Genomic DNA, 9,925 nt, shown 5'->3' with positions numbered 1-9,925 from the left:
TAAAATGTTCTATAATTTTAGATAAATGTGACCTAGAACATAATCTGATTTTAAAATATGTCCTAAAATAAATTAAAAACATATAATTATATAGAACACTCTCCCTCGCTGGAAATGGTTACTATTCTACAAGCTGCGTGTTGCGTGGAGGGATTCCCCAACCCTCAAAATGATACTAGAAGATTATATAAATCACTAACACGCGCTTAGTCAAATTTTAACACTTTATTTAAAATTAAATGTTATATCCTCAATCATTACCCACACACACTTGTATTCCACATCCACACTCTCGAGAGGCCTCTCCACTTACTACAACCTCCTAGTCTATCCTCCTTTATAAAATTAATTGGATATATATTCCCTAAAAAAGTAATTGATTGCGTAATGGATCTTCCGTTTTAATCCCTTTAAAATTGTGTCGCCACTTATTTGCAAAAATGGAGGGAAAGAAAAAAGCGTTACTCCACTCTTAATTTTGTAGAAAATAGTAAATGTCACTTTTTAAAAGCTGGCGATATGGTTAAAACTCACAATTTCCTTATTGACAAGTTCATCATTTCTTTAGAGCAAAAAATGGAGGGGGGCAAAAAGCATTGCTTCACTCTTAGTTTGCAAAAAATATATAATGTCACTTTTTAAAGCTGGCGTTGTAGTTACAAACTCACAGTTTCCTTTTTGGCAAGTGCATCACTTCTTTAGGGAGTTCCGTCCGTTATCTCCCCCGTGTGCAGTCAGCTTCTATGCCGCTCCGATCGTCCAGGGTTATCCCCTTCTGCCCGCCGCTTACCAGATAGACGTTATTGGACAGCCTGCGTCACTTCCACCTAGGTCACCGGAAGTCCGCTCGCTCCGTTCTTCCCGTCTTCTGTTTACTGGCTTATACTACTGTGGGTGACGTCACCTCTCTAAGCTATTTGGTACTTTGCTGGCGGTTGCTGCGCGCTAGCAGTACACCATTCCCAATGCTTATGTAGATTTATATGGGCATTCAGTTAGCTTGAATAGACACCTCTACGCGTTTCAGCCGATTTAGCCGTCGGCCTTCTTCAGGAGGATTCAAGAGTAGAGAGCGATTAGATCCACCATATTTATAGCTAATTTAGCCACACACTTGATCCGCCCCCCCATTTCCAGGAAGTAATTTCAAACATCTAGTATCCAGCGCCATCTTCTTGTAGTCCATATTCCACAAAGTGACCACTTTCCATTTGCATATCTTTCCCTCATTCAATAATCTACAGTAAAACATATAATATTCCTTGCTGCCTATTGTTCCCCTCCTAATGTCATCACCATACCAGTTTGTTACAAAAAATATAATAAAGAATATAAAAGATAGTTAAAAAAATGCAAACAATTCCATTTCACTATTGAGACCATTAGGGATTAATGTCCCCAACTGATAGATCCATTTAGATTCATTTCTGGACATCTTCTGAATATAGTCCCCCCCTCTTTTCCCATGACTTATAACCTCCAATCCAAAGAATATAGTCCCCTTCAAACTCCCCCCATGCACTTCTTTATAATGTTTTGACAGTGGATGTGCGTCGCTTTTCTTTTCGATTTTATTAAAATGCTCTGCAATCCTACTATGTAGCATTCTTTTCGTCCTCCCAACATACAACTTCAAACAGGGGCATTGAATACAGTAAATTACCCCGCATGTAGTGCAGGTTATCTGATCTTTGATCCTGTATTTCACTGAATCCTGCCCCTCAATCTCTATTACTCTTCCTGGATTACTCGTTCTCCTGCAATTGATGCAGATGCCGCATCTCTGGAAACCTATCCTTCTCCCCCTCCCCCCGATCTCATCCCCATCTCCCTTATGTTCATTGGCTGCAGTAGCTATTGACAGCCCAATATTTGGAGCTCTCTTAAAAACAACTTTAGGGATTTCAGGTAACAGTTCCCCCAGGGTCTTGTCCTGTTTTAGTACATCCCAGTGTCTACTGACAATATTCTTTACACTTTTTGATTGTGCACTATATTGTAGTGTAAGACTGAAATCGTTTGTGTCCCAATCTTGTTTTGTAGTGGGCATCAGTAATTCGCCACGATCTCTCAGTCTTACCTTCTCTCTAGACTGCTCCACCTTCTCCAGTGGGTAGCCTTTCTCCAGAAGGCAGTTCCCCAGTCTATCCGCCTCCAGATCATAATCTTCTATATTGGAGCAGTTGCGGCGTAGCCTGGTGAACTGCCCCCTGGGAATTTCATTAAGCCATCTTGGTAGGTGGCAACTTGTATATAGTATATAGCTGTTCACATCCACAGCTTTTTGAAAAGTCCTTGTATTCAAGGATTCCATATCAATATATATCTCTAAATCCAAAAAATGTATCTTCTCTTTACTAATCTCTGTAGTGAATTTAATATTCCATTCATTATTATTAATCATTGCAATATATTTATCCAGCGAGTCTTGATCTCCCCGCCATATCATCAACACATCATCGATGAAACGGCGCCATAGGACCAGGTCCGCACCATACACCTCATTTCCATACACAAATCCCTCCTCCCAATGGGACATAAAGAGATTTGCATACGAAGGCGCGAACCTGGTCCCCATCGCCGTTCCACCGACCTGCAGGTACCAATTACCCTCATACTCAAAATAATTATGTTCAAGAATAAACTTAATAGAACTTAAAATAAACTTCCTTTGTGCATCAATCATTGTGTCATCTTGATCCAGATAGAATTTAACCGCTTCCAGTCCTTTTTGATGTTCAATAATAGTGTATAGAGATGACACGTCCAAAGTACATAGTGTCCATTCCTTCTCCCACCGCAGATCTCCCAAGGTATTCAACACTTCCTTTGTATCCTTAATATATGCTTTTGTGTCTTTTACATATTTTTGCAAAAATGTGTCGACATACCTGGAGAGATTGGCGGTTAGAGATCCCACCCCCGATACTATCGGTCTTCCCGGTGGGTCTGCCAGATCTTTATGAATCTTCGGCAGATGATAAAACAATGGCCTAATGGGATGTTTAACCATTAGAAAATCATATTCCTTCTGATTCAAAATTCCAGAGTCAAGTCCATCATCTAATAATGACTTCAACTGGTTAGCAAATTTTATCGTTGGGTCACAGCCCAAGACGTGATAAGTCTCTGGGTCTCCCAACAATCTCATTGCTTCCCTGCAATACACCTCTGTATCCTGTATAACAATTCCCCCTCCCTTATCTGCTGGTCTGATAATTATTTCTGGGTCTTTTCGTAATTCCTTCATTGCTTTCCTTTCTCCATTGGACAAATTATCATTCCCATACTTGTTCACCTTCATTTTCCTAATGTCTTTATCCACCAAATTTTCAAAAGCCACCATTGCATCACTGTATTCTGCTTGAGGAAAAAATGTGGAGGGGTTCTTTAAAGAACTATGTGTATACTTTGATCTCTCAATTTCCTTTTGGGTTGGGTTTTTTAGAAAATATTTCTTAAGACAGAGTTTCCTCATAAATTTTTTCACATTTATATATGATTCAAATTTATTCACTTTATTATTAGGGGCAAATTTCAATCCCTTCGCAAGGAGATTGAGTTCTCCCGTATTTAATTTTCGTTTACTGAGGTTAAATACCCCACTTTCATTCCTTGGGTTCTGTTCCTCTGTTATCTCTAACCTTACCTATTTACACCTTTTCCTACCCCCCCTACACCCCCTTTTCCGTTTGTTGGCCTGGGAGTCCTTAAAAAATACTGACTTATTGAATTACGTGGTTCCTCCACTACAATGTTATTTCTACTTCTTCCCCTGCCAATGTTTCCATTTCTCACAGGGTTATATGGTGTTCTATTAAAATTATGCATGGGTCCACTATTTCTTCTACTCCTATTTAATTCCTGTCCCTTCAAGAGCTGACCTCTTGGGGTTCTATTCCTATTGATAGGGGTGTCTCCATATATTTCTTTCCTCTCTGGACTTGATCTCAATGGTGTAAATCTATTAGATGTCGATATATATTGAAGTGAGCAGGACTTCTATAGTTGGAACCTATTGTGCTATTCCTATTGGTTCCCCCACTGCTGTCCACTTTCTTTTTATTCCTTTTACTTATACTCTTGTTGGCCTTTTTTGCCATATTTGCCATATTTTTTCCCTTGGGGGATGCTCAGAATTATGGGCATTTTCCTCATACTCACCCTCACTGGATATCTCCTCCTCACTTTCCTCACTATTCAACATAGACTCCTGTAGTGTTGAGCATCTCACCTGGTCCTCCTCCTCTATCGTATCCTCCCCTATTTCATCAATAGTCTCAAGTGTCCCCAACATAGTCCCCATCAATGTAGTCTCCTGAATATTGTCTTCTTCTATACTTTCTTCTACCATTACCCTTAATCCCTCTAATTCATTCATTGGGATTGAGTCCCTTGCAAATTTCTTTAGTTTCTTACTGACTATATCTTTTTCTAATAATTCTAATCTCTTTTTTATACTCACCTCCATACTCCTATATTCCTTCATTGATTTATGTGGATTCAGTATTTTTTGAAGTCCCCTGATCTCCTCCCCCAAGATGTTTGTTTGGGCTTTTCGTGCATCCATAACAAATTGTACCGTTTCCATGGAAAATACATGGAACATATATTCCCACTTGGCTAGAGTTTCCTCATCCGCCAAATCCTCAGACAATATCTTACTCACTACCAGACCCACCGGGGCTACTTCCCATTCCAAATATTTTTCAAGTGATGCCACTTCCCAAATATTTTTTGTTTCTTTTGTCATCAATCTCTCCAAATTTTTTAATTGGTTAATTAAATCCCCATTGTTCCCTTCCCCAGCCACTTCTCTTTTAATTTTAAAGAAACTCCTGATTCTATCTTCCCTACAGTCTCTAAATTCCCACAAATCGCTTCCTGCCGCCATAGTGTATGGGGATTACCAAAAATTGTATATAATTATATAGAACACTCTCCGGCGCTGGAAATGGTTACTATTCTACAAGCTGCGTGTTGCGTGGAGGGATTCCCCAACCCTCAAAATGATACTAGAAGATTATATAAATCACTAACACGCGCTTAGTCAAATTTTAACACTTTATTTAAAATTAAATGTTATATCCTCAATCATTACCCACACACACTTGTATTCCACATCCACACTCTCGAGAGGCCTCTCCACTTACTACAACCTCCTAGTCTATCCTCCTTTATAAAATTAATTGGATATATATTCCCTAAAAAAGTAATTGATTGCGTAATGGATCTTCCGTTTTAATCCCTTTAAAATTGTGTCGCCACTTATTTGCAAAAATGGAGGGAAAGAAAAAAGCGTTACTCCACTCTTAATTTTGTAGAAAATAGTAAATGTCACTTTTTAAAAGCTGGCGATATGGTTAAAACTCACAATTTCCTTATTGACAAGTTCATCATTTCTTTAGAGCAAAAAATGGAGGGGGGCAAAAAGCATTGCTTCACTCTTAGTTTGCAAAAAATATATAATGTCACTTTTTAAAGCTGGCGTTGTAGTTACAAACTCACAGTTTCCTTTTTGGCAAGTGCATCACTTCTTTAGGGAGTCCCGTCCGTTATCTCCCCCGTGTGCAGTCAGCTTCTATGCCGCTCCGATCGTCCAGGGTTATCCCCTTCTGCCCGCCGCTTACCAGATAGACGTTATTGGACGTTATTGGACAATGGAATTGTTTGCATTTTTTTAACTATCTTTTATATTCTTTATTATATTTTTTGTAACAAACTGGTATGGTGATGACATTAGGAGGGGAACAATAGGCAGCAAGGAATATTATATGTTTTACTGTAGATTATTGAATGAGGGAAAGATATGCAAATGGAAAGTGGTCACTTTGTGGAATATGGACTACAAGAAGATGGCGCTGGATACTAGATGTTTGAAATTACTTCCTGGAAATGGGGGGGCGGATCAAGTGTGTGGCTAAATTAGCTATAAATATGGTGGATCTAATCGCTCTCTACTCTTGAATCCTCCTGAAGAAGGCCGACGGCTAAATCGGCTGAAACGCGTAGAGGTGTCTATTCAAGCTAACTGAATGCCCATATAAATCTACATAAGCATTGGGAATGGTGTACTGCTAGCGCGCAGCAACCGCCAGCAAAGTACCAAATAGCTTAGAGAGGTGACGTCACCCACAGTAGTATAAGCCAGTAAACAGAAGACGGGAAGAACGGAGCGAGCGGACTTCCGGTGACCTAGGTGGAAGTGACGCAGGCTGTCCAATAACGTCTATCTGGTAAGCGGCGGGCAGAAGGGGATAACCCTGGACGATCGGAGCGGCATAGAAGCTGACTGCACACGGGGGAGATAACGGACGGGACTCCCTAAAGAAGTGATGCACTTGCCAAAAAGGAAACTGTGAGTTTGTAACTACAACGCCAGCTTTAAAAAGTGACATTATATATTTTTTGCAAACTAAGAGTGAAGCAATGCTTCTTGCCCCCCTCCATTTTTTGCTCTAAAGAAATGATGAACTTGTCAATAAGGAAATTGTGAGTTTTAACCATATCGCCAGCTTTTAAAAAGTGACATTTACTATTTTCTACAAAATTAAGAGTGGAGTAACGCTTTTTTCTTTCCCTCCATTTTTGCAAATAAGTGGCGACACAATTTTAAAGGGATTAAAACGGAAGATCCATTACGCAATCAATTACTTTTTTAGGGAATATATATCCAATTAATTTTATAAAGGAGGATAGACTTGGAGGTTGTAGTAAGTGGAGAGGCCTCTCGAGAGTGTGGATGTGGAATACAAGTGTGTGTGGGTAATGATTGAGGATATAACATTTAATTTTAAATAAAGTGTTAAAATTTGACTAAGCGCGTGTTAGTGATTTATATAATCTTCTAGTATCATTTTGAGGGTTGGGGAATCCCTCCACGCAACACGCAGCTTGTAGAATAGTAACCATTTCCAGCGCCGGAGAGTGTTCTATATAATTATATACAATTTTTGGTAATCCCCATACACTATGGCGGCAGGAAGCGATTTGTGGGAATTTAGAGACTGTAGGGAAGATAGAATCAGGAGTTTCTTTAAAATTAAAAGAGAAGTGGCTGGGGAAGGGAACAATGGGGATTTAATTAACCAATTAAAAAATTTGGAGAGATTGATGACAAAAGAAACAAAAAATATTTGGGAAGTGGCATCACTTGAAAAATATTTGGAATGGGAAGTAGCCCCGGTGGGTCTGGTAGTGAGTAAGATATTGTCTGAGGATTTGGCGGATGAGGAAACTCTAGCCAAGTGGGAATATATGTTCCATGTATTTTCCATGGAAACGGTACAATTTGTTATGGATGCACGAAAAGCCCAAACAAACATCTTGGGGGAGGAGATCAGGGGACTTCAAAAAATACTGAATCCACATAAATCAATGAAGGAATATAGGAGTATGGAGGTGAGTATAAAAAAGAGATTAGAATTATTAGAAAAAGATATAGTCAGTAAGAAACTAAAGAAATTTGCAAGGGACTCAATCCCAATGAATGAATTAGAGGGATTAAGGGTAATGGTAGAAGAAAGTATAGAAGAAGACAATATTCAGGAGACTACATTGATGGGGACTATGTTGGGGACACTTGAGACTATTGATGAAATAGGGGAGGATACGATAGAGGAGGAGGACCAGGTGAGATGCTCAACACTACAGGAGTCTATGTTGAATAGTGAGGAAAGTGAGGAGGAGATATCCAGTGAGGGTGAGTATGAGGAAAATGCCCATAATTCTGAGCATCCCCCAAGGGGAAAAAATATGGCAAATATGGCAAAAAAGGCCAACAAGAGTATAAGTAAAAGGAATAAAAAGAAAGTGGACAGCAGTGGGGGAACCAATAGGAATAGCACAATAGGTTCCAACTATAGAAGTCCTGCTCACTTCAATATATCGACATCTAATAGATTTACACCATTGAGATCAAGTCCAGAGAGGAAAGAAATATATGGAGACACCCCTATCAATAGGAATAGAACCCCAAGAGGTCAGCTCTTGAAGGGACAGGAATTAAATAGGAGTAGAAGAAATAGTGGACCCATGCATAATTTTAATAGAACACCATATAACCCTGTGAGAAATGGAAACATTGGCAGGGGAAGAAGTAGAAATAACATTGTAGTGGAGGAACCACGTAATTCAATAAGTCAGTATTTTTTAAGGACTCCCAGGCCAACAAACGGAAAAGGGGGTGTAGGGGGGGTAGGAAAAGGTGTAAAAAGGTAAGGTTAGAGATAACAGAGGAACAGAACCCAAGGAATGAAAGTGGGGTATTTAACCTCAGTAAACGAAAATTAAATACGGGAGAACTCAATCTCCTTGCGAAGGGATTGAAATTTGCCCCTAATAATAAAGTGAATTAATTTGAATCATATATAAATGTGAAAAAATTTATGAGGAAACTCTGTCTTAAGAAATATTTTCTAAAAAACCCAACCCAAAAGGAAATTGAGAGATCAAAGTATACACATAGTTCTTTAAAGAACCTCTCCACATTTTTTCCTCAAGCAGAATACAGTGATGCAATGGTGGCTTTTGAAAATTTGGTGGATAAAGACATTAGGAAAATGAAGGTGAACAAGTATGGGAATGATAATTTGTCCAATGGAGAAAGGAAAGCAATGAAGGAATTACGAAAAGACCCAGAAATAATTATCAGACCAGCAGATAAGGGAGGGGGAATTGTTATACAGGATACAGAGGTGTATTGCAGGGAAGCAATGAGATTGTTGGGAGACCCAGAGACTTATCACGTCTTGGGCTGTGACCCAACGATAAAATTTGCTAACCAGTTGAAGTCATTATTAGATGATGGACTTGACTCTGGAATTTTGAATCAGAAGGAATATGATTTTCTAATGGTTAAACATCCCATTAGGCCATTGTTTTATCATCTGCCGAAGATTCATAAAGATCTGGCAGACCCACCGGGAAGACCGATAGTATCGGGGGTGGGATCTCTAACCGCCAATCTCTCCAGGTATGTCGACACATTTTTGCAAAAATATGTAAAAGACACAAAAGCATATATTAAGGATACAAAGGAAGTGTTGAATACCTTGGGAGATCTGCGGTGGGAGAAGGAATGGACACTATGTACTTTGGACGTGTCATCTCTATACACTATTATTGAACATCAAAAAGGACTGGAAGCGGTTAAATTCTATCTGGATCAAGATGACACAATGATTGATGCACAAAGGAAGTTTATTTTAAGTTCTATTAAGTTTATTCTTGAACATAATTATTTTGAGTATGAGGGTAATTGGTACCTGCAGGTCGGTGGAACGGCGATGGGGACCAGGTTCGCGCCTTCGTATGCAAATCTCTTTATGTCCCATTGGGAGGAGGGATTTGTGTATGGAAATGAGGTGTATGGTGCGGACCTGGTCCTATGGCGCCGTTTCATCGATGATGTGTTGATGATATGGCGGGGAGATCAAGACTCGCTGGATAAATATATTGCAATGATTAATAATAATGAATGGAATATTAAATTCACTACAGAGATTAGTAAAGAGAAGATACATTTTTTGGATTTAGAGATATATATTGATATGGAATCCTTGAATACAAGGACTTTTCAAAAAGCTGTGGATGTGAACAGCTATATACTATATACAAGTTGCCACCTACCAAGATGGCTTAATGAAATTCCCAGGGGGCAGTTCACCAGGCTACGCCGCAACTGCTCCAATATAGAAGATTATGATCTGGAGGCGGATAGACTGGGGAACTGCCTTCTGGAGAAAGGCTACCCACTGGAGAAGGTGGAGCAGTCTAGAGAGAAGGTAAGACTGAGAGATCGTGGCGAATTACTGATGCCCACTACAAAACAAGATTGGGACACAAACGATTTCAGTCTTACACTACAATATAGTGCACAATCAAAAAGTGTAAAGAATATTGTCAGTAGACACTGGGATGTACT

Source organism: Hyperolius riggenbachi, chromosome 2 (assembly GCF_040937935.1).
Source record: "Hyperolius riggenbachi isolate aHypRig1 chromosome 2, aHypRig1.pri, whole genome shotgun sequence".
Taxonomy (NCBI): domain Eukaryota; kingdom Metazoa; phylum Chordata; class Amphibia; order Anura; family Hyperoliidae; genus Hyperolius; species Hyperolius riggenbachi.
This window is presented reverse-complemented; position numbering follows the sequence as displayed.